General features: G+C 39.7%; 1 non-coding gene across 1 annotated transcript; it reads right to left on the bottom strand.

Moving 5' to 3' along the window:
* Window positions 1–7,027: 7,027 nt before the first annotated feature.
* Window positions 7,028–7,099, bottom strand: trnae-cuc. The gene has a single exon. It is a non-coding gene; the product is annotated as a tRNA-Glu (tRNA).
* Window positions 7,100–24,162: the final 17,063 nt, after the last annotated feature.

The following is a 24,162-nucleotide window of genomic DNA, read 5'->3' on the forward strand; positions in this document are numbered from 1 at the left end:
AGCTATATATGCAAACTAAGCTGTAAATTAAGCATATTTTAATGATTTTTTTTATGTGCCTTGAAAATAAACTCATACATTTATCTGCTTATTCATTCAACATCAGCTGAGTTCTGCCCATTCCCTCTGAAGTATTAAGGAGTGTTTCAGGCTGGACTGCTTTTTGAATGCTGCTCAATACAAGGCAAACAATCAGATAAGAGATCACATATACATCAGTGTTAAAGACATGATGACTAAATCAGCCTGTTTAACTCTAAAGGATAAGATGAGGATGGATAATGATCATATAAAAATGAATTATGGCTGTTTTTGGTTTACAAAACCAGATAAACATTAGAAGATGTAAGATATGTCTTTTTAAATAATTTCTAAGGAATTGCTTTTGTTGTTTGCGAAATATGAATAAAATAATAATATAAAATTAAAGGAGTGTAGCACCCTCCTCTGCAGCAGCAATTTAAATATTTGATATGGCTGATGAAAGAAGTATGGGGGGCAACAGACCATATAGCTCCAGACCTTTATTCAGCCATGCCACACTTGGATTATTCCTCTGGGTGTGTGTGTATGTTTGTGATGAATTATTAGATTATGTTGCCTGTAATAAGAATATCAGTCAATATTTACTTCACCATATGCTACCTATACACAGGGAGGGCACTTCTCTCCCCTCCACAAAGAGCAGAGCACCAGGAAGGGCGAGCGGCCTAACATTTGGCAGGTATCTCACTAATGCTCTTAGCCATCTGCCAATCTCCTGCTCGCTCCCTGCAAGAACATAATGTTTCTGATTACTGTGTTAATTTCAGCACAGTCTGCCTGAGTGGAGGCCCTGCACAATCTCTGGCTGCACAGCTAGCAGGTTGGCCAGCAGCCACCACCCTGCCACTCTCCAGCCCAGCTCTGAATGCGCTTGGATTAAGCCATAGGTGAGAGAGCTGTGGCGGAACAATAGTATTCAGGACGCTTCTCTGCACTGGCATTCATTTTCAGTTTCTCAGTTGTTTCTGAAAAAACAAACAAACAAACACAGAAAAAGAACAGTGTCACACCGTAGTATTATGCAGTATATGATACAGGTACATCTGTGTAATTCCTCATGATCCCTCTGAATCAATATTTCCTTTTCTTGCTTTCTTTCTCTGACGGTTCATTCTGTGCAATTTCATTTTTTTCAGACGATTGCCACGTCTTCTTTCTTCTCTTTCTTTCTGGTGTTTTTGCTTCTCTCTTTCCCCTGGAAAAAGCTTGTGCTTGACTTTCCTTCCCAAAGATGGAGAAACCCACTTGAAAGAACTGTGAGCTAAAGTGATTTATGGGAAAAAGACTGAAAAGCTCTTTTATTTTACTCCTGCTTTATTCCTGTTTCCTGTGTTGGTCTCTCTTTCTCTCCTGTGTGGTATTTAGCCACCTGTTTTAACCCAGATTCCTCTGCCTGATTGGTTTGTTAATACCCTACTGGATCTGGGTTTTGTCCACAACCTTACTTTCTGACCTCTGCCCACATGGTGAGTGTCCAGGGGAAAAACCAGCCGAATAAATGACTGCCCTGTATTCTGCCTCATTCAAAAAGCAGTCTCGGCTTAAACACCCCTTAGAGCTTCAGTGTGAAGGGGCAGAGCTAAACTGCTGAAGGCTAAATAGATGGATATATGTAAATGCTTCAGTTTCAGTGACATCACAGAAACACTGAATTCAAAATGGGCTGTTATGAATTTATATGGACTGGGGAGTGACCGGTTCGTTCAGCACATATCAGGAGTGTTTATACACATAAGTGAAAACCATCCATCCATCCATCATCTTCCGCTTCTCCGGGGTTCGGGTCGCGGGGGCAGCATCCAGAGCAATGAGGCCCAGACCTCCCTTTCCCCAGCCACTTCCACTAGCTCCCAGGGAGGGATTCCGAGGCGCTCCCAGGCCAGCTGGGCGATATAGTCACGCCAGCGTGTCCTGGGTCTTCCCCGGGGTCTCCTCCCGGGTGGACTTGCCTGTGATACCTCCCAAGGGAGGCGTCCAGGAGGCATCCTAACAAGATGCCCGAACCACCTCAACTGGCTCCTCTCGACGTGGAGAAGCAGCGCTCTACTCCGAGTCCCTCCTGGATGACCAAACTTCTCACCCTATCTCTAAGGGAGAAAACTCATTTCGGCCGCTTGTATTCGCGATCTCGTTCTCGTTACCCAAAGCTCATGACCATAGGTGAGGGTGGGAACGTAGATCGACCAGTAAATCGAGAGCCTTGCCTTATGCCTCAGCTCTTTCTTTACCACAACAGACCAGTAAAGAGCCCGAATCACTGCTGACCCAGCACCAATCCGCCTGTCAATCTCCCGCTCCCTTGTACCATCACTCGTGAACAAGACCCCGAGATACTTAAACTCCTCCACTTGAGGCAAGAGCTCATCCCCGACCCAGAGAGGGCTCTCCACCCTTTCCCGCGTGAGAACCATGGCCTCGGATTTTGAGGTACTGATCCTCATCAAAGTGAAAACACGTTAATGTATTCTTCACAGAGAATACAATACTGCACATTGTAGTGCACAACTGCTTTTTATTTGTAGAATTTAACATATTGGGGAAAAACATCAAATGAGTTCAATGGAAAAGTTATAGCACATTGTTTTATTATTTGTAAGATGTTAAACACAGTAAGTAAAGAGAAACTGCACCAAAATGTGCACATAAATGGTTGGTTGTTCTCTGTAGAGAATGTGTTAACTTTTTCACTTAGAAAATCAACAAAATGTGTGACCACATATCGAATTTTGCATAAAACTCTATATAACTCTAAATAATATCAAACTCTTGTGTTTCACAAAAACAAAGTGATGCAAATTTCCAAGGGCTTTTAATAAGTTTAAATGAGGTGTGAGTGGAAATCACCTTTGAAAAGTTTAAAGAAGCTCCCAACAAGAGTTGTATACCAATTAAAGAAACACATGATTTGAAGTCTGTCTTTATAGGGACTTGATTAGAATATGCATAAGATTAGATAGATTAGGTTGACTGACTGACTGACTGACTTCCTGCCTTCTCGCCTGCCTTCCTGCCTTCCTTCCTGCCTTCCTGCCTTCTTGCCTGCCTGCCTTTCTTCCTTCCTGCCTTCTTTTTTTCTTTCCTTCCTGCCTTCCAGAGTGAAAGTCTCCTGTTGTCCTATTGCAGCACTACAGAGTACAGCCAAGTGTAAATATATATATAACAGAGTATTCTATATAATATTGCTGATGCCAGAGGAAAACATTGCATCTCCATCTACTTTTAATCTAAGTCAACAGAAACATTTATTTCAAAGTCATTTTGGGCCATTTCCTTTGGTCCATTCTTCATGAAATTCACACACAATGTAAAGAGCAACAGACAGAAACAGAGATCCAGCAGTGATATACTAAAACAACAACAAAAATAGACTGTGCAGTATGAAAATAAGAAGTAAAATCACATAGGGTTAGGGTAGGGTTAGTGTACTATGCAGTTAGGGTTAGGGTTAGGGTTAGGGTTACTATGTGTACTATGCAGTTAACAATGCAGTCGTGCATATCGCCTCCAGTGAATGAACGAGTGACTATGTATTGTAAACGGTAACCTTTGTTAAGTGGTCCAACATGTATAGATGTATAAACAAGCATTGAATAGCCAAGTTATAAAATAAAATTTCAATGTTTGTAAACAGCTTATGTACAGTAATCCAAGATGACACAAGATGTTTTAAGAACTACATAATAGTGTACTGAGCCAAGAGGCCTTAAATTTCATTTCCAACAGTTACACAGGATCTTTCACAAGATTTCAATGTCTTTGAGCTGTAGTTTTCCAACATATTTCCCCATGAATATAAATATGCATATTCACATACAAAGCATCTGCATTTGAGTAAAAGAAGTTCTCCATCTGTATTAGTACATATCAAAGTACTTATTTATTTTTGTTAGTAATTTATATTTATTTATTTATTTATTTGACAAATAATTTCTATGTCCTATGTAGCTGCAGACATGAAAAAGGGAGTTAGTTATTGCGGCCGCTCGGGTACGATGGAAATTATGACTCCCTGTATCAATGTGACGCATGATGCTCATACTAGGCTGCTACTGAGGTTCCGTTACTTAGAAAAGATGCTTCCTACCAGTGTTCTAAACAAAAACAACCGTCGGTACACTGTAGTTGAAGGCTCCTTGTGTGAACACAGTGCCATTTACTTCTTCAAACATCTTTCATCATTGTGCAATTACTGCAGAGTTTATAAATATTTAAGAATTGCTTTATAAACATGCTATTCACTGCTATTCACTAGTCTTATGAAGTTTCTATGTACGTAGCCTTCAAGTAAAGTAAAGCCCAGAACCACTTAGAAACTTTACCTTTAAGACTATGAGTATAAATTTTACCCATTAGAAGTCTAAGTAATTTGAAAGCCATCTGCAGACACTGTAACTTAGTTTTTTAAATTTTTTTATCATTGTTATGGAAGTGTTTAATTGGTGTTAGACTCATATGATCATGCAGTGCCACTGTAAAATCACTAAAGTGTTTTGAACAGTGTCAAACTGTGTGTTGTGTGAGTGCATGTTTCTTTGTGTATTTTCTCCCTACTTCATCTCTCATTTAACCCACCCCTCTGTCTCAGGCCCGCCTGGCATCATTAGCAAGCTCTGATTAACTAATCAACTGCAGTAAACACAGTGCCTGGCTTGCCACTCATTTGTTCTCCCCCCAGGTTCATCTGTCTCTGTTTGTCTTTCACACTTCCACTGATGTTCTCTTTCTCTCTTGACTCACTTATCAATTCTTAACCCCTTAAATGAAGCTCCTTATTGAATCTCTTGCTACCCTTTGACTCATGCACTCACACAGCCATATGCAAATGTTTGAACATTGAAGTGTAAAGAAATGAACACATCCTCTACAGTGATCACTCAAAATTGCATTTTTCTGCCATCGTTGTGCACAATTTCTATTTATTTATTGAGATTAAAGTGGAATTTCACAAATTTAACAAAACATCTGGATAATTAAGTAGTTAAAAAGTAAACAAAGCAGTTCGGAGTACTTTGATGAAAAATCCTTTGTTGTGGCGAAACTTGCCGAGTCACTGTTCACAATAGTGGTCATTGAATCAGATGTCCTTAATGTCTCTAAAAGCTCCCTCATAGAACGCTATTGCATGAAATGGTAATGACGAAGCTGCCTGATGTCTGAAACATTGTTTTATGATAGTTTTAGAGAAAGTTTTGAATGTTTCATTTTTTTAAAAAATCATATAGGGTGCTGTGTGACAAAATATTCCCCCCAAGAATATATAAAATATTCTCCAATTGACCACTATTTAACTATTAACATTACAAACTCAGTAGACATGTGTATGATCACTGGTGGTTTAGGATAAATAAAATGGCTACATTTGCGTAGACATCAGAAGTTTTGGTTCACCACTACTGTAAAGGAGTCAGTAGGTTTTTATACATATTCTATATGAGCCATTTCACATCAAACCACTCGAAATGAGTTTGCTTACATCTCAATGACTCAATTATGTAGAAATTTTTGGGGAAAAAAAAGAATTCCCTTTTGACATAGTGGAAAAAAGCAAAATATAAAATGTGCCATAATGTTTGCATAAGCTGACTTTTTTACCAATATGTTAAATTCAGAAAATTAACAATAATTTAGCATTAGAATGTGCAGACGTGTACTCTCTGTAGAAGTGTTAACTTATTGCCACTTAGAAAATCAACAAACATGACCAGTGTTGCTTTTGACTTTTGCATATGACTGTGGACCTGCAAATCACTAGCTACTCATGTTTCCATGGCCGGTCTGTGTTATTTGAAATTGAGAGGAAAACAAGCCAGCAAGCAATCATTTACTGTTAGAGTGATTTTGACAGTGCCAGCTTTGTGTGTGCGTGCGTGTGTGTGTTTGCATGTGCATGTTTGTGTGTGTGTGTGTGTTTTTTGTGCATGTGCGTGTGTGTGTAAGAGAGAGAGAGAGAGAGAGAGAGAGTGATTGTAGGCCTGCATGGCGGGAAGGGGTCAGGTGAAGCTGTTTAGATGAACGAGCGAAGCGGGAGACAAACAGAACACAATGCTTCCGTAACCAGGCGGAGGCACTGACTCAGATGTGATCAATTCCATATAAGCTCTCCACGGAGTGACCAAAGCCAAGGAAACACAAACAATACTGAAAACTCAGGCTTACAGTTTAGAGACCTGGCTGCTTCATATTCAGCCTCTAAAATCAAGCCTTTCAAAAATGCTCAGAGTAGACTTAAAACAAAAACTCGAATGAGGGTGAAAGAGAAGGACAGAGATTCCCTCCTATTGGCTACATTATTGACTATTTTGATAGATTAGCTACAGATGCTTTAGAGGTACTGTTGCTATCAAACTTTCACTTCAGGCTAAATGGCATCATCTGTAGTGCTTGAGCTAACAGCCAGCAAATGTCTGTAATACGTACATTTTAGAAGCACACAGAGGAGTTTAGACATCTTTAGTCAAAAATAAACTGACTTTACAAGGTGATCAGTGCAGACATACATGCTCAGTTTAAAGCTAAAAAAAAACTGTGGAGATCACCCTTACATTACTCAGACTCATTACAGTCCAGATAACCCTAAAGCTGACCCTTAAGCTAAGAAAACTGATCTTAACATTGTTCTGTAAAGTTACACTGTTTAAAAAAGGTGTTCCTTCAGGGGTTCTTTAATAATAATAATATTATTATTATTAAGAGACCCTTATTAGTCCCACAACGGGGAAATTTCACCTCCGCATTTAACCCACCCGTGAAGTGAAACACCACATACACACTAGTGAGCACACACACACTAGGGGGCAGTGAACACACTTGCCCGGAGCGGTGGGCAGCCCAATCCGCAGCGCCCGGGGAGCAGTTGGGGGTTAGGTGTCTTGCTCAAGGATACCTCAGTCATGTGCTGTCGGCTCTGGGGATCGAACTGGCGACCTTCTGGTCACGAGGCTTTATCCCTAACCTCCAGCCAACGACTGCCCCAACAGATGACTTCCCTGACCGGGAATCGAACCCGGGCCATGGCAGTGAGAGTGCCGAATCCTAGCCACTAGACCACCAGGGAAAAAGTTCTTTAGTAAACACAGTGGTTCTATATAGAACCATGAACACCCACAACATTTGCAGGCATAAATGATTCTGGTGAAATTGTTCTTCAGAGTGATGGAGAATGTGTGGTTTATGAAAAGGGTTCTTCTGTTGTTACAAGCTTGACATCAACACGTTCTCCAACAGTCTGAAGAACCATTTCAGCATGCATCCTACATAGAGCCATTGTCTTTACTAAAGAACTCTTGAACAACCACCTTTTTTAAGCATGTTTTTTGCATTAGACATTACATTACAATGAGTGTTAACAAATAGTTGCTATCAAAACCAAGCATCTCCAAAAATTGTAACTTGCAGGAAAAGGCAAATTGCAATTATTTTTTTGATGTATGTTAATGTAACATGATGTTTACCATTTTGAGGCATTTATGTTTGTCCATTTATCTGGACAATTGGACAGCTAATGAGTGGCTGCTGGAATTTAATTATGTAAGGATAAATAAATTAACAAATAAATAAATGAAAATGATAGTTCTGATGACAGAAAAATACAGTCACAGAGAAAAGGTTTGGGCTACCTAAGAGCTTGATAACAGGTTTGTTATCGAGCTAGGAGTGTGGTCTTTTACATAGATTAATGCAAAACTTTTTTCCTTTATCTGAAGAGAAAAAGTCATAAAAAAAAACTTTAAATAAATTGATTGGCTGAGAGAAGTTGATCATTAGTTTGTCAACAGTCAACTGTTAACAAACTAGGTTTAGGTCTTTATTGACTCGATTACATTTAGCTTGAAGGTCATTTTAATTGAATAGTAGATAAAGACAAGTAGAGCATTCACAGAGCATCTATAATGAACTAATGAAAGTGTTACCGATTTGTCTTTAGTCTAAACTAATACCAAAGTAAAATTTATCAAGTCATCTGTCTGCACCTACATGCCAAATTCAATCTTACCAACAAATTAATAAAGCTTAGGAGACATTCAAAGCTTACAAGAAATGTATAGCAGTGTATATATATATATATATATATATATATATATATATATATATATATATATATATACACATATTATATACACATACACATATTTTATATATATGTGTGTATACATGTGTGTATATATATGTATGTGTATGTATGTATGTATGTATGTATGTATACGTGTGTGCGTGTATATATATGTATGTATACATGTATATATATGTATGTATACATGTGTGTGTATATATATGTATGTATACATACATATATATATATATATATATATATATATATATATGTGTGTGTGTGTGTGTGTGTGTGTGTGTGTGTGTATATGTATATGTATATGTATATATATATATATGTGTGTGTATATACAGTGGGTTGCAAAAGTATTCAGCCCCCTTGAACTTTTCAACCTTTTGCCACATTTCAGGCTTCAAACATAAAGATATGAAATTGTAATTTTTTGTGAAGAATCAACAACAAGTGGGACACAATTGTGAAGTGGAACGAAATTTATTGGATATTTTAAACTTTTTTTAGAAATAAAAAACTGAAAAGTGGGGCGTGCAATATTATTCGGCCCCTTTACTTTCAGTGCAGCAAACTCACTCCAGAAGTTCAGTGAGGATCTCTGAATGATCCAATGTTGACCTAAATGACTGATGATGATAAATAGAATCCACCTGTGTGTAATCAAGTCTCCGTATAAATGCACCTGCTCTGTGATAGTCTCAGAGTTCTGTTTAAAGCGCAGAGAGCATCATGAAGACCAAGGAACACACCAGGCAGGTCCGAGATACTGTTGTGGAGAGGTTTAAAGCCGGATTTGGATAGAAAAAGATTTCCCAAGCTTTAAACATCTCAAGGAGCACTGTGCAAGCGATCATATTGAAATGGAAGGAGCATCAGACCACTGCAAATCTACCAAGACCAGGCCGTCCCTCTAAACTTTCAGCTCAAACAAGGAGAAGACTGATCATAGATGCAGCCAAGAGGCCCATGATCACTCTGGATGAACTGCAGAGATCTACAGCTGAGGTGGGAGACTTTGTCCATAGGACAACGATCAGTGGTACACTGCACAAATCTGGGCTTTATGGAAGAGTGGCAAGAAAAAGCCATTTCTCAAAGATATCCATAAAAAGTCTCATTTAATGTTTGCCACAAGCCACCTGGGAGACACACCAAACATGTGGAAGAAGGTGCTCTGGTCAGATGAAACCAAAATCGAACTTATGTTTGGCGTAAAAGCAATACAGCTCATCACCCTGAACACACCATCCCCACTGTCAAACATGGTGGTGGCAGCATCATGGTTTGGGCCTGCTTTTCTTCAGCAGGGACAGGGAAGATGGTTAATATTGATGGGAAGATGGATGGAGCCAAATACAGGACCATTCTGGAAGAAAACCTGTTGGAGTCTGCAAAAGACCTGAGACTGGGACGGAGATTTATCTTCCAACAAGACAATGATCCAAAACATAAAGCAACATCTACAATGGAATGGTTCACAAATAACGTATCCAGGTGTTAGAATGGCCAAGTCAAAGTCCAGACCTGAATCCAATCGAGAATCTGTGGAAAGAGCTGAAAACTGCTGTTCACAAACGCTCTCCATCCAACTTCACTGAGCTCGAGCTGTTTTGCAAGGAAGAATGGGCAAAAATTTCAGTCTCTCGATGTGCAAGACTGACAGAGACGTACCCCAAGCCACTTGCAGCTGTAATCACAGCAAAAGGTGGCGCTACAAAGTATTAAAGCAAGGGGGCTGAATAATATTGCACGCCCCACTTTTCAGTTTTTTATTTCTAAAAAAAGTTTAAAATATCCAACAAATTTCGTTCCACTTCACGATTGTGTCCCACTTGTTGTTGACTCTTCACAAAAAATGTCAATTTCATATCTTTATGTTTGAAGTCTGAAATGTGGCAAAAGGTTGAAAAGTTCAAGGGGGCTGAATACTTTTGCAACCCACTGTATATGTATGTATATGTGTGTGTATATATGTATATGTATGTATGTATGTATGTATGTATGTATATATATAATTCATCATTAGAAAAATGCTTCCTTTCCCTTTTTCTGAATGCCAGAGAGTGAGGGTAGAATATGCTAACATCTGGCCCTTGTCTGCTGCCCTAATTAGTGTTTAATAAATGAGGCTAATGAGGTCTTATCTTCATCCTAAACTAACGAAGTCAAATTACCTATTAATGAGTGAGGCTGCCAAAGCACTCGACCGCACCCACATGCTTAATGTAGTACTTCTAACAAATTTGTACAGACTGGGAGATGATTTAAAGCTTATGGTGGATTTATAACCGAAATTGTCATATAGGCTAACTTTAGCACAGTCTTTTGTTCTTAATCAGAGTTTATGTTTAACCTCACACTCTCCACTCCCCTCCTCAGCGATTTACCCCTCTACTTGGCCTCTAGTATATAAAAAATACATAAAAAAAAAACTCCCACCATCCATAAAAATGATTAAAGTGCCTATTTTGGTTAAATCAGCGCCTGCCCACAACTGTGTTTGATTTTCCACCTAAACCAGAACCATGTGATGTTCCACATGGGCTTGCAGGTACACACACATACACACACCCTTCTCCTGGGGGCAGGAAATGAAATCCAGAGTGGGAGAAGGAATAAAACTGTATTTTGGATATCACCTAGGGTGGATTTTTTTTTTTTTTTTTTCCTCTCCGCATTCACAGTGATATCTGGCTTACACCCAAGCTCTAAATTTTCACTCGAGTGATTTGCTATTAAATGTTATGTGGCAACAAGTTGGATTTGTGAGGGATATTTTTCTTTCAGCAAAGCCTTTCAGTATATCTTTGTGTTTTCAGTGGATACTGATATGTATGGTACTGTGTATGTGTGAGCTTTTCTGAGAGAATGCTCAGCTGAAACATCTTGTACACTATATTGCCAAAGGTATTCACTTGTCTGCCTTCACATTCATATGAACCTGAATGTCATCCCATTCTTAATCCATATGGTTTAATATGATTTCTGCCCACTCTTTGCAGCTATAACAGCTTCAACTCTTCTGGGCTTTTCACAAGGTTTAGGAGTGTGTTTATGGGAATTTTTGACCATTCTTCCAGAAGGGCATTTGTGAGGTCAGACAATGATGTTGGATGAGAAGGCCTGGCTCGCAGTCTCCACTCTAATTCATCCGAAAGGTGTTCTATCGGGTTGAGGTCTGGACTCTGTGCAGGCCAGTCAAGTTTTTACACACCAAACTCACTCATCCATGTCTTTATGGACCTTACTTTGTGCACTGGTGCACAGTCATGTTGGAACAGGAAGGGGCCGTCCCCAAACTGTTCCCACAAAGTTGGGAGCACAAAATTGTCCAGAATATCTTGGTCTGCTGAATCATTGAGTTTCTTTCTTACAGGAACTTGGGGGCTGAGACCAAGTCCTGAAAAACAACCCCACACCATAACCCCCCTTCCACCAAACTTTACTTGGCACAATGCAGTCAGACAAATACCGTTCTCATGGCAACCACTAAACCCAGACTAGTCCATCATATTGCTGGATGGAGAAGCGTGATTCATCACTCCAGAGAAGACGTCTCCACTGCTTTAGAGTTCAGTGGTGGCACCAGAGAGCGACCCACTCTTTCACAAATGTTTGTGGAAGCAGTCTGCATGCCTAGGTGCTTGGTGTTTTATACACCTGTGGCCATGGAAGTGATTTGTAATACTTGAATTCAATTATTTGGATGGGTGAGCAAATACTTTTGACAATGTAGTGTATCTTTCACAACTTCTGCTATGTGATTTGTGCATTACTCAAATAAGCAAATTAAGAGTAATTATTACCTCAGATTTACATGATGTAGCCCTTCTTCACATTTGGTCTTCTCTGAATCTGCCACTTTATTTCTGCAGAACTGGTAACACAATATTAATATCGCTTACTAGAATCCCTACTACAGTTGGGTCCTACAGTCTGAGACCACACAAAAAATCTGAATTTTTCCCATTTAAATTGGGAAAGTAAAAAATGTAAATCATTGAAAAGTTATGACAAATAACAGTGTTTTTTAAGATACTGACCCATTTCTGGGTCAGATATTCAGTATTCAAATTTAAGAGTGCACACTGTCATTAAAGCAAAGGATGCACGCACCAAATGCTAAGAAATTCTGAAATTTTAAATATTAAAATGTCAAACATTCTACTTTCAAATTGTGCTGATATCATTTGTAATGAAAAACTTTGTAATAAATTAGGAAGGAATCCAAAGTACAAACATTTTCACTACTGCTCTCAGACTTTTGAACCTCATATCATGATGTCTCAAATCTGTAATGATGCAATGTTCATAATTTCATTGAGCTCATGTAAAGTTTATGTTAAGCTTTTATACTCTGAACTATGGTCAGAATATTTTTATAATATTATTTTTTCAATTATTTCAAATAGGTTTCCCAAAGGCCATAGAGGAGAAAGCTACTAAAGCCCTGTTTCTATTCAGTATTAATGCTGTCCTTTCAACCTAATAACACTTTCAGTTCTACAGCCAGAAACTGTGTTGCTCATATTGACACTCACATACAGGGAGTGTGCAAAATAACTGGGACATAAACTGGTCATTGTCCATTTTATGTGGTACATGTACCATATTTTACCATTACTGACTAAAGGTTTACAATTACTGACTGTGCCTTGTTGCACAATTTATGTGCCCCTCTCTACCCCATCAACAGGAAAATGCCACTACAAGACCACTGGCCAGATATTGAGTAGTGGACCACTCTCTATACAGCAGTGTGTGTGGTTCCGGTATGAGTGTATCAGGCACAGTGGTGCAGCTGGGGTTTTCACACACCTCAATGTCAACAGTGGGTTGAGAAAAGTACTCCAATCAAAAATATTCAGCCAACAGTGGTCCTGTGCTCAGAAACCAACCACTGCAGAAGGCCTGAAGGATGACCAACAAATTGTACATGGAAAAATATGAGCTACAGTCTCTCTAAATGTACACCTACAATTGTACAAAGTGACCAGTAAGATCCTGTAGATCATTTTTAGATTTTTTTTTATTTAAAGTTGTCCTAAACCACACTGCTCAAAAAAATAAAGGGAACACTCAAATAACACATCCTAGATCTGAATGAATGAAATATTCTCATTAAATACTTTGTTCTGTACAAAACTGAATGTGCTGACAACAAAATCACACAAAAATCATCAATGGAAATCAAATTTATTAACCAGTGGAGGCCTGGATTTGGAGTCACACACACAATTAAAGTGGAAAAACACACTACAGGCTGATCCAACTTTGATGTGATGTCCTTAAAACAAGTCAAAATGAGGCTCACTATTGTGTGTGGCTTCCATGTGCCTGTATGACCTCCCTACAACGCCTGGGCATGCTCCTGATGAGGTGGCGAATGGTCTCCTGAGGGATCTCCTCCGAGACCTGGACTAAAGCATCCGCCAACTCCTGGACAGTCTGTTGGTGGATGGAGCAAGACATGATGTCCCAGATGTGCTCAAATGGATTCAGGTCTGGGGAACGGGCGGGCCAGTCCATAGCTTCAATGCCTTCATCTTGCAGGAACTGCTGACACACTCCAGCCACATGAGGTCTAGCATTGTCCTGCATTAGGATGAACCCAGGGCCAACCGCACCAGCATATGGTCTCACAAGGGGTCTGAGGATCTCATCTCGGTACCTAATGGCAGTCAGGCTACCTCTGGTGAGCACATGGAGGGCTGTGCGGCCCTCCAAAGAAATGCCACCCCACACCATTACTGACCCACTGCCAAACCGGTCATGCTGAAGGATGTTGCAGGCAGCAGATCGCTCTCCACGGCGTCTCCAGACTCTGTCACGTCTGTCACAACCTGCTTTCATCTGTGAAGAGCACAGGGCACCAGTGGCGAATTTGCCAATCCTGGTGTTCTCTGGCAAATGCCAAGCGTCCTGCACGGTGTTGGGCTGTGAGCACAACCCCCATCTGTGGACGTCGGGCCCTCATACCATCCTCATGGAGTTGGTTTCTAACTGTTTGTGCAGACACATTTGTGCACATTTATGGCCTGCTGGAGGTCATTTTGCAGGGCTCTGGCAGTGCTCCTTCTGTTCCTCCTGTTCCTCCTTGCCCTCCTATGGCCTCCTCCACGTCTCCTGGTGTACTGGCCTGTCTCCTGATTGCGCCTCCAGCCTCTGGACACTACGCTGACAGACACAGCAAACCTTCTTGCCACAGCTCACATTGATGTGCTATCCTGGATGAGCTGCAGTACCTGAGCCACTTGTGTGGGTTGTAGAGTCCGTCTCATGCTACCATGAGTGTGAAAGCACCACCAACACTTAAAAGTGACCAAAACATCAGCCAGAAAGCAGAAAGGTACTGAGAAGTGGTCTGTGGTCCCCACCTGCAGAACCACTCCTTTATTGAGTGTGTCTTGCTAATTGCCAATAATTTCCACCTGTTGTCTATTCCATTTGCACAACAGCTGTGAAATTGATTGTCAGTGTTGCTTCCTAAGTGGACAGTTTGATTTCACAGAAGTTTGATTTACTTGGAGATATAGTGTGTTGTTTAAGTGTTCCCTTTATTTTCTTGAGCAGTGTATAAAACTCAACAGAAATATTTTCATTTCAGTGTGTTTAGCCAGTTTGTGCCCACTTGTGTCTAACTGCACTTTCCAAAAGCAATGTGTCACTGTGATATCTCTTATTTTAAAAAAGACCCTATTCACCTGTAGGGTCTTGCCTTAAAAACCCCAGTAATGCTGCTGAGGGTGGCCCCCCACTCAAATAATGTCTAGTCAGTGGTGGGCCAATGGTGGTCCTGGATTGCGCAGTAACAGATGAGGTACAAAATGCACCTATTTCTGATAAATGTTGTTTCTGATAAAATGGCAATGAGCATGAGTATTACATGTAGTGAGTCTGTCATCTTGCACACCCTGTACATTCATAAGTTTTTTTTCTTTTTAAAGCATCAACACATAATATGCAAACAAGTAAAGGGCAGCAACCACTTAAAAATATTACACACATTCCAGAGGCTTAAAAAAGCACACATGAAGGTATGTTTGTGAAACATCCACTATAATTTTCAGTTCAGTTGCTAAACAAAAAAATGTTCAAATGAATAGGTGACTAATACATTTCTGGTTCAAAAGGTTTCTAATCCAGATTCATGCCACTGAATTATAAGTACAAAGAGCTGTTCTGATTACTTTTCCTTGTAGGTACATTTTTACAGTTTATATAGGAAGATTTAGTCTACGCTGCCGTGTACTTTTACACAGCCCTCACAGCTTAAGAGTGTTGGAAGCGTGCCAGCTGTCAAACTCTATCTGATTCTCTGGCTGTAAAAATGAAAGGGAGGTTGAATGGAGTAGTGCTGAAGACAAACTGTAGGTTCAGTTTTCTCTGGCGGAGAGGAGAGTCCACGGTGAAACAAAGAAAAGAGGAAAAAACACGAATATCTTCTTGTTTTCCTGGAGAGAACTTCAGGTGTAAGAGTGGGGTGGTGGGGGTGGTGGGGTGGTGTGGGGGGTGGGGGGGTGGGGGGGGGGGGGGTCATTACTCACTGCAGAATGTCAGTTCGACTCAGGCTAATGGCAGAGAGCTGGATCTATCCTCCAGTTCTCCTTTCTCTGGCCTCTGCTGGAAATGTCTGTTAAGCCAAAAACCCTCCAAGGTGAGGTGTTTGATTCAGTCCTGCTGTACAATCTGCAGTAGATGGTTATAAAAAACAGAATTAATACAGAATGCTGAAGGCATGGGAGTATGGCAGCCAGCTACACTGCTGTGCAAAAGTCATAAGTCACCAGAGAAGAATATTAGGCTAAATACAGACATTAACACGCAACATTTTAACATTACCATTTCCAAACCTCTCCCTAAGGAATCCCAGTATTTACAGTTAGCATTCAGTAATTGGCTTGGCTAATCAATCCTTCATTAAATTAAATCAGATGTTCTGGTGATGAAATGTAATAAATACATTTACATTTATGGCATTTAGCAGACGCTCTTATCCAGAGCGACTTACAAAAGTGCTTGTCATTACTTCAGAATATCTCATGTTAATAAAGGTCGACATAATTTTAAAGAGCTTTGCTCTAAATTGCTACCTGAAGTTATCTATGCATTGAGACCTAAACAAATACAACAAGTAGAAAAATACCTACAACTCAACACAGAGTCTACACAACACTAAACCTGCTGAAAAAAAGTTTGTAATACAATGAAACAGTGAACAATAAAAGAGGTGAAGATCTTTAATAGACAGTGTTAGTGATTAGATAAGTGTAGTGTAAAGAGATAAATAAGTATAATAGCTTGAGTGCATCAAGGTGCAAGAACCTGGAGATTTCACTGTTTTAGCACAAAGGCTAGTGAAGGAAGGAGAAAGAACATGTATTTTGTATATGTGACAAATGCATATTGTAGTGATAACTTTATGTTAATGACATTGCTTTAAAATATAACACTTTCAAAGCAGTTAGTCCCTGCCTCACGGTGTGAGTGGCTGAGAGACATTCTATGAGCGCAAATACAACAAATCGGCACTGCATCCAAATCTCTAAGTATCACTACAAAGCTTCCCCAGTAACCTAGCAATGACATCCAGCCATTACAAAAATAATTGCTCCTCAAAGTCGAAACGTACGGAGGTAATAATTTTTAAATCGCAGCCAGAAATGAATATATTGAGTATACATGGCTACAAGAAACTGAACTTGTTGCCAAATTTTTTAATTCATGGCATCAATAATACATTAATTTATGGCCACATCATATTAAAAAACAATGACTAAGTCAGTTTAAGGGCTCTGTAGAAAAGAATTGTAATGGATAATGACTTGTCATAACAGTCAATAATGTAAGGGAGTGACAAAGACAAAACCAGAGCTCTGACATTTTAACAGGTGTAGCTGTGCACACGTGAAGACAAAAGAGAAAACAATCACACAAAAGAAAGATGTCTTTACACTGCAGATGCCATTAATCCACACAATGATTAAAATCAAGAAAAAAAACAGTTAGAAGTGTCAAAACATCATAAAGTAGGCCCTATGTTTTTAATTTTTTCTGCAACAAATTCCAATCATTGGCAGCAGCAGACTGGGATGACATAAGACCACAGGATATGTTAACTTTAGGGGTCTTTACTTTGATGTGGTGGGAGGACTGCATATTATACTTGGCCACAGATTCTAGCCACAGTAACAGACTTAAACATGGTAGGGAGTAACCAAAGAGAGTTTTATAAATAAGCATAAACCAGTGGATGTTATGATGAGTATGCAGAGAAGACACTTTGACCAGTGAATAAAAAATGCAGTGCTGCATTTTGAAGGAGGCATTCATAACATATCAAACAGAGGAATGATGAATTGTGTCAGGCTTTTGGAGGGTCTATAAATTGTATTCCCATAATCACACAAGTATTGACATTTGCATTTGCTAACGTTAGCATGCTAATGTCTACTGAACTGTATTGAAAGCTGCAAAATGGAAACAAATTAAAATGGAAACAAAACTTAAATCACAAATATGATGCCATGTGTGTATTTCTATTACCAATACCGCCCCTTCCAAAAAAAAAAACAACAAAACACATAAGAATTTGTAAACCTCTTTATATGAAAAGGACTTATGGAAACATTGAATTGTTATAATTGAAAAGGATTTAATTCTTCTTCTTTTTTTTTTTTAAATAATAATTTGAAAAGAAATTCCCACAGCAGACCTCCTGCAATTATACTAGCTGAAAATTCATTCAACACAATGCTCTCCTTCTTCAGTTAGGAAATGGGACTGGTTCATTGATGGGTTCATAGAGGGGGCTGGTTCCCCTGATTCCTTGGTATAGGTATGGGGGGAGTAGGGAGACAGGGCAGGGTATAGGGATGGGGTAGGGAGCTGGTTCATTGGCCTACAATCACAGAACACCAATGACAATAACTTACAGTCTGTCCCCCCTTTTGAGTCTATCATTGCATCATATAAAAACCTTTGTAATATAATTGTAAACTAAATTATCCTTACATTATCATCGCTGCCTACTTAAAAACTGTAACACTCCCCCACCGTTGAATGTTTGCCTCTCCCTGATTTACTCCTTTTGAAACTGTAAGACCAAGATCAATGTGTTGTCTGGTATAATTTCAAGAGAGCTGAAATTGTGTGGGTTATAAAATCTTGTTAAAACCATTATGAAAACAAATGAGTAAATATATATTTGTTCTTATGTGTTACTGTGTTGCATGAATTTAATAAATGTTTCAAAATGATCATGCAACTGTATTGGAATGCTAATTCATTGTTTATGAATATGCAAAGTAAACTTCGAGAAATTCCACTTATTTTTCAAAATGACCTTTTGTCATTTTGTCATTCAAAATGTACATTTTAGCAACTTAATTGTGCAAAAAATTTTGAAAAATCTGTGGAATTTCCCTTTTAATGTAAATGTAGTTATTGTAAAGATTTACCAGTCATTAAAAAAAATTATATATATATTTAAACATTCCTTCAGCCGGCCTTATGCTTTTTGCAATGTTTCTGTATGTAGTTCACAGATTAATGAACTCGTAAGATGTCATATGAATTTATGTACAGTTGGAGTGCCCACCTCTCTCACCCCCTGTGTGCACAGGTGCCAAGGTGGGTAAGGCCAAAATAACAGGATGGTTAAGCCCAGTCTGGCTGCCCGGCATGCCCAGCAGGAGGTGCTCTAGCCTGGAGTGCACTTCTGTCTCTGCTGGCCTCTCTGCAACAGAAGCACAGATGCAGACTGGCATATCCATCGTTATTGGTGGTTAAGTGTACGTGTGGGAGGTCATGCTTGAGACAAGAAAAGGAAAGCAATTTGTAGATTTGTACATTAAAAAATGAAAAGGCCTCCATCTGTGCATTTGGCTGTCTAAGTGAAATTAGCCTATTGCATGATGTAAGTCACTTTAAATATAAATTACATGAAATATAAAAAACATAACATAATAAATAAAAACATAAACAAAAAAAGACACTAACAGAAGCTTGTTTTAGGGCACCTGCACAAGCTTGTATACCTTGTCAGTCTGAGGAGTGTACATTGCTGGAGCCGGTGCAAATTGGTGAAAACTGAACTTCTTTGCATGACCTTCCATCTTTCTATAGGTAACTGTACTTCTACAGAATCCATTGTGACAAAGTTATGCATTTATGCTGAGCATATTTTTGCAAATGCGAGCAAACCTGTCCTACTTCATTCTCTGGTTCAGTTTTACCCGTCCTCTTTTTTGATTGGTTACCCTGTGAAAAGCAGAACATGGAGAGGACCTTTTCTGCTTAAGTTCAACATTTTTCAACTCTAACTGTATCTGAATAATCTGCGATTCCAATGTAGAATCTGCATTCTGCCACAGGATGTAAAGGCATTTTGGTTGGAATGGTCCACCATCTGAACATAACCTAATTATGTCAAAATAATGTCTTCTAGATCTATGTTGAGAGGTACTTGGCGCGACCCCAGCAGTGATGCAATGGTTAGCATGTATTTCAGATGGTCAGTGAGCCGTTTGTCAGCTGAATGCTGCACTCCAATTGGCTAGAGCAGAGAAATTACTACAGCGGTACTCCAGGATCAGGATGAAGAACCATGGGGCTAGTTGAATGCCTAACATCACACCAATCTACTATAACTATCAATTAGAATTAATTATAAGGACCTACTATAGGTGTTAGCCTTTGACCCTTTACAAAGAGAGAAATGTGAGAGTGTGTAATTCATATCAGTTCTACCTCGATCAGGAACACATGTTGGTGCTGGCTGAAGCTCTAGCATCCCCCTGCCAGATTCACTATCAATGAGCTGTGGTTTACACAGCCAAAGCTCTGCATGCATGTGCAGCAGTGCCAGCCCAGTGATTGATGCATGAGCTGTTCTGTACTGTGATGGACTGAAGGTTAGGGAGTTTCCTGCTGAGTTAGTCAGGGTGAATTAGGAGAGTGCACAAACTTTGCTTAGTTTTATGTCAAGATTTGTTTATACATGTTGTAGAAATGCACAAGCCGGTTTGCATGTAAGTGTGTCTGTGTGTGTGTGAGAGAGTTTTGTTTCATTGTCCCCTGCATGCTGGATTAATGGAACTGTGTTGTATTCTAATACATCAATCTGAAGCCCTAAGTACTGAACGGTATTTCCATGGAAATAAGAACAGATGCTTTTCTTCAAAGAAAACAGTTCCTTCGCTCAAGAAGACCCAGGAATTAACTGAAAAGGCGCATGTCCTATATTTTCTGTATATTTTATTTTCCTTGATGATGGTTATGTGGATCTATGTAGTGATATGTCATAATTAATCGTAGCATAGCTATTTCCCAACCTCTCTTTGTCCACTCAAATTAAACAGGCTGTTTTTTTGTTTTTTTCCAACACATCTGATCCAGCTCATCAGTTAATTAACAAGCCTCGCCCTGCAAGCAGAGAAAACACAAAAATAGACAGGGGATGTTTCTGGACTAGGGCTGGGCTCCTGTCCACTGTATGTCTAAAACTATGTGAACACCTGACCATCACATGTATATGAGCTTGTTGGACTCGCCATTCCAAAAATGTTGGCATGTTAGTATGGAGTTGTCCCCTGCTCTGTGGCTATAACAGCCTCCCCACTTTTTTGCATAGCCTTTGCAAACATTTTGAAGTGTGTCTGTGGGAGTTTGTGCCCAATCAATCAAACAAGCATTTGTGAAGTCAGGCACTGATGAGAAGGCCTGGCTCAACATTCCTATTCATCCTAAAAGTATTCTGGGAGGGTTGGTGTCTAGGCTCTGTGCTGGTCACTGTAGTTCCTCCTCACCAAGCTCACCAAACCATGTTTTTATGGAGCTCACTTTATTCACAGGAGCACAGTCATGGTGGAACAGGAAAGAGTGTTCCCCAGGCTGCTGCCATGGTGTGTGTGTGTGTGTATATGTATATATATATATATATATATATATATATATATATATATATATATATATATATATATATATATATATATATATATAAAATCACTCAAACTGAGCCCAAATCTTGAATCCAAATCTTGACAAACAGACCATTGGGACAAACAGTCCCAGACCATTATGCCTCCTCTACCAAACTTAGCCTACAGGAATTCACAAAAACAGTGTTCTCCTGGCATCCACCAAACTCAGATTTGCCATGTAATAAAGCATGATTCATAGCTTCAGAGAATGCGTTATGACTGCTCCAGCGGTGACACTCCTGTTGACACTTAGCGTTGTGCCTAGTGATCTTATGCTTGTGTACAGCTGCTCAGCCATGGAAACCCATTTCATTAAGCTCCCGATACTTAGTTACTGCTTCCAGAGGCAGTTTGGAGCTCTGTAGGGGATGATGCAACAGAGGATAGGTGATTTTTGTGTGCTATGCACTTCAGTACTTAGCAGCCCTGCCCAGTGAGTTTGCATTGTTTTTTTTTTTTTGTTGTTTTTTTTATATAGAAGATTTAGAACCAGTTTTGCCAACTGTATTTTTCACACTGTAGAATTAGACCTCCACATTTAACTCATCCGTGCAGTGAAACACCAACATGCATGCACACTAGTGAACACACACACTAGGGGCAGTGAGCACACTTGCCCTGAGTGGTGGGCAGCCCTATCCACGGGACCTGGGGAGTACCTGGATGTTGGGTGCCTTGCTCAAGGGTACTTCAGTCATGGACTGTCAGCTGAGGGGATTGATCCGATGACCTTCCGTTCACAGAGCTGGTTCCCTAACCTCCAGCCCACGACTAAACCCCGTGGTTTAGCTGCTGTTGCTTGTAGACACTTCCATTTCACAGTAATAGCATGTACAGTTGACCAGGGTAGATCAAGTAGGGCAAAGTTCATGAACTGACTTGTGGCAAAGGTGGCATCCTATGACAGTATCATGTTTAATGTCACTGAACTCTTCTGCTAGCAGTGTTTGACAGTGGAGATGATGAGTATGACTGTGTTTAGATTTTATACACTTATTAGCAATGAAAAGTGAAATACCTGAACTCAATAATGATTGATCACCTTAGAAACTAGATGTCCAAATATCTTTGACCACATTTAACCATGTTTATGGAACCTTGAAATAGTATCACACATCGTGTGTGTTTGTGTGTGTGTGTGTGTGTGTGTGTGTGTGTGTGTGTGTGTGTGTATATGTATGTGTACTAGGTTTACGCTACACTGTGGGTACCAAAACCACTTACATTGTGGGGATCTTTGCTTGTGGAGAACTGGTTACCACAATGTAAATAATGAAATTTTAATGTGAAGAAATGTTTTATGGTTAGAGTAAGGCTAAGGCTAGGTTTAGGGTAAGGGTAAGGGTCAGGGTCAGGGTTAGGCTAGTAGTATTTATAGCTAAGATTTGGGTCCCTAAGAAATGAATAGAAGTCTATATTATGTCCCCACATTCTACAGAAACAAATTGTGTGTGTGTGTGTGTGTGAGAGAGAGAGAGAGAGAGAGAGAGAGAGAGAGAGAGAGTGTCTGTCTTAAACAATGTGTCGGTTTCACATGGATCAGCTGGAGGTGAATTACAGGAGAAAAAACACTACTTTAAAAGCTGTTTTGTGTAAGACAGGTCTGATTTCATACATAGCAATATCTTACACCTGCTAACAAATTACTTCTGTCATGTTAATGTGGAATATCATGGTCAAGTTTCCGGTGATGCCTTTTAGCGAGACAGATGATGGCTGGAAGAGATTTAAACCTGAATGATAAAAAGATACTTAATCTTAAAGCTTGAAAGCTGCTGTTGTGGCTGCCTCCCTCACAAAGAAAAATCAGACCTGAGGATTATTTCCATTCAAAAGAATGTGGCAAATTACAGAAATGTGCTTTCAATTTCGCTCCTTTGGAACGCTGGAGCAGATGTGTGATTTGGTTTGGGCCAGAAGGTGTGCTCCTGTACAGGAACATGAAGAAAGGCACACACAGTGCCTGCAACCTCACTGCGCTATAGTAGTATCTGTGGTCCTGTAGTGGGACGCCAGTGGGTTTCTTTCTCTCTCTTTCACACTCACTCGCATGATTCGCATCTGAAGTAATACTAATACAAAGCTAATCATGTATGTTTCTCAGACTCTTGCTGTTCTTTGCTTCATGCGTAGTCTGTTCATCTCTCCTCAAGCCTCTGATGTGCTGTGTCATTATTATTAACCAGCCTGACTCTGTCAAACAATTTTATGTCTCTGTGAACATCTGAGCCCAGCAGAAATATTAATGAATGGAAAACAGACACCAGAGCCACACCTGAGCAGCATATGATGAAACAGGAGATTAGTGAAGGAAATAATGAAAGACTTTATTGACCAAGAATGAGTTTCTATTTCTTTCTCTCTTTCTCTATTTCTTTTTTTTTTTTTACCTTTCTTGAGCTACTTCAAACTCTGTTCTCTGCCAGTTTTTTTTGTGGCCACAAATAAAATCACCAACATAATAAAAAGTAACAAAAATGTCTTCTGTTCAAAAAGTTGTAAGTAATTGGCATCTTGTAAGATGATTAGAAAGCACCCTCTTGGTTCCTCTTCTGGTTGATGCACTGCAGTCGTTTCATGGATTTGTTAAATTCTGTCACAAGCATGTTTGATTTAATGTCTCTAAAAGTGGCCTAATAGAAAGCTATCACATGAAGTGGTAACATATAGGCTGCCTGAAGCTTTAGACCTTGCTTTCTGATAGTTTGGAGGTTTTAGTTTTTAGAAATACGTTCAAGTGCGGAGAGCAGAGAAAGCATGCAGGGTACTTTAAGGCAAAATATTACCCAAAGAAAACCTATTTCTCTGAACTACCACCATAAATACAATGGTGGTGATAGAAACCAGGGGCATGATGTCTACAATGCACTGAACCTGCCATGTCAGAGGCTCCTCAGCATTTAAAGGGTTAACTTTATGAAGTCTGAATTCGTCCAGATTCTGGGTCTGCTGAGGTTAGTGTGTGTGTGTGTGTGTGTGTGTGTTGGGGAGGAGGGTTTGGGGTGTAGAGTACTTGGCTCTGTCTGACCTGTGATAGCTGAGCTGTTTTGAGTGTAGTTTTTAGTGGCCGGT

The sequence above is a fragment of the Pygocentrus nattereri genome, chromosome 13, assembly GCF_015220715.1.
Source record: "Pygocentrus nattereri isolate fPygNat1 chromosome 13, fPygNat1.pri, whole genome shotgun sequence".
In the NCBI taxonomy this organism is placed as follows: Eukaryota; Metazoa; Chordata; class Actinopteri; order Characiformes; family Serrasalmidae; genus Pygocentrus; species Pygocentrus nattereri.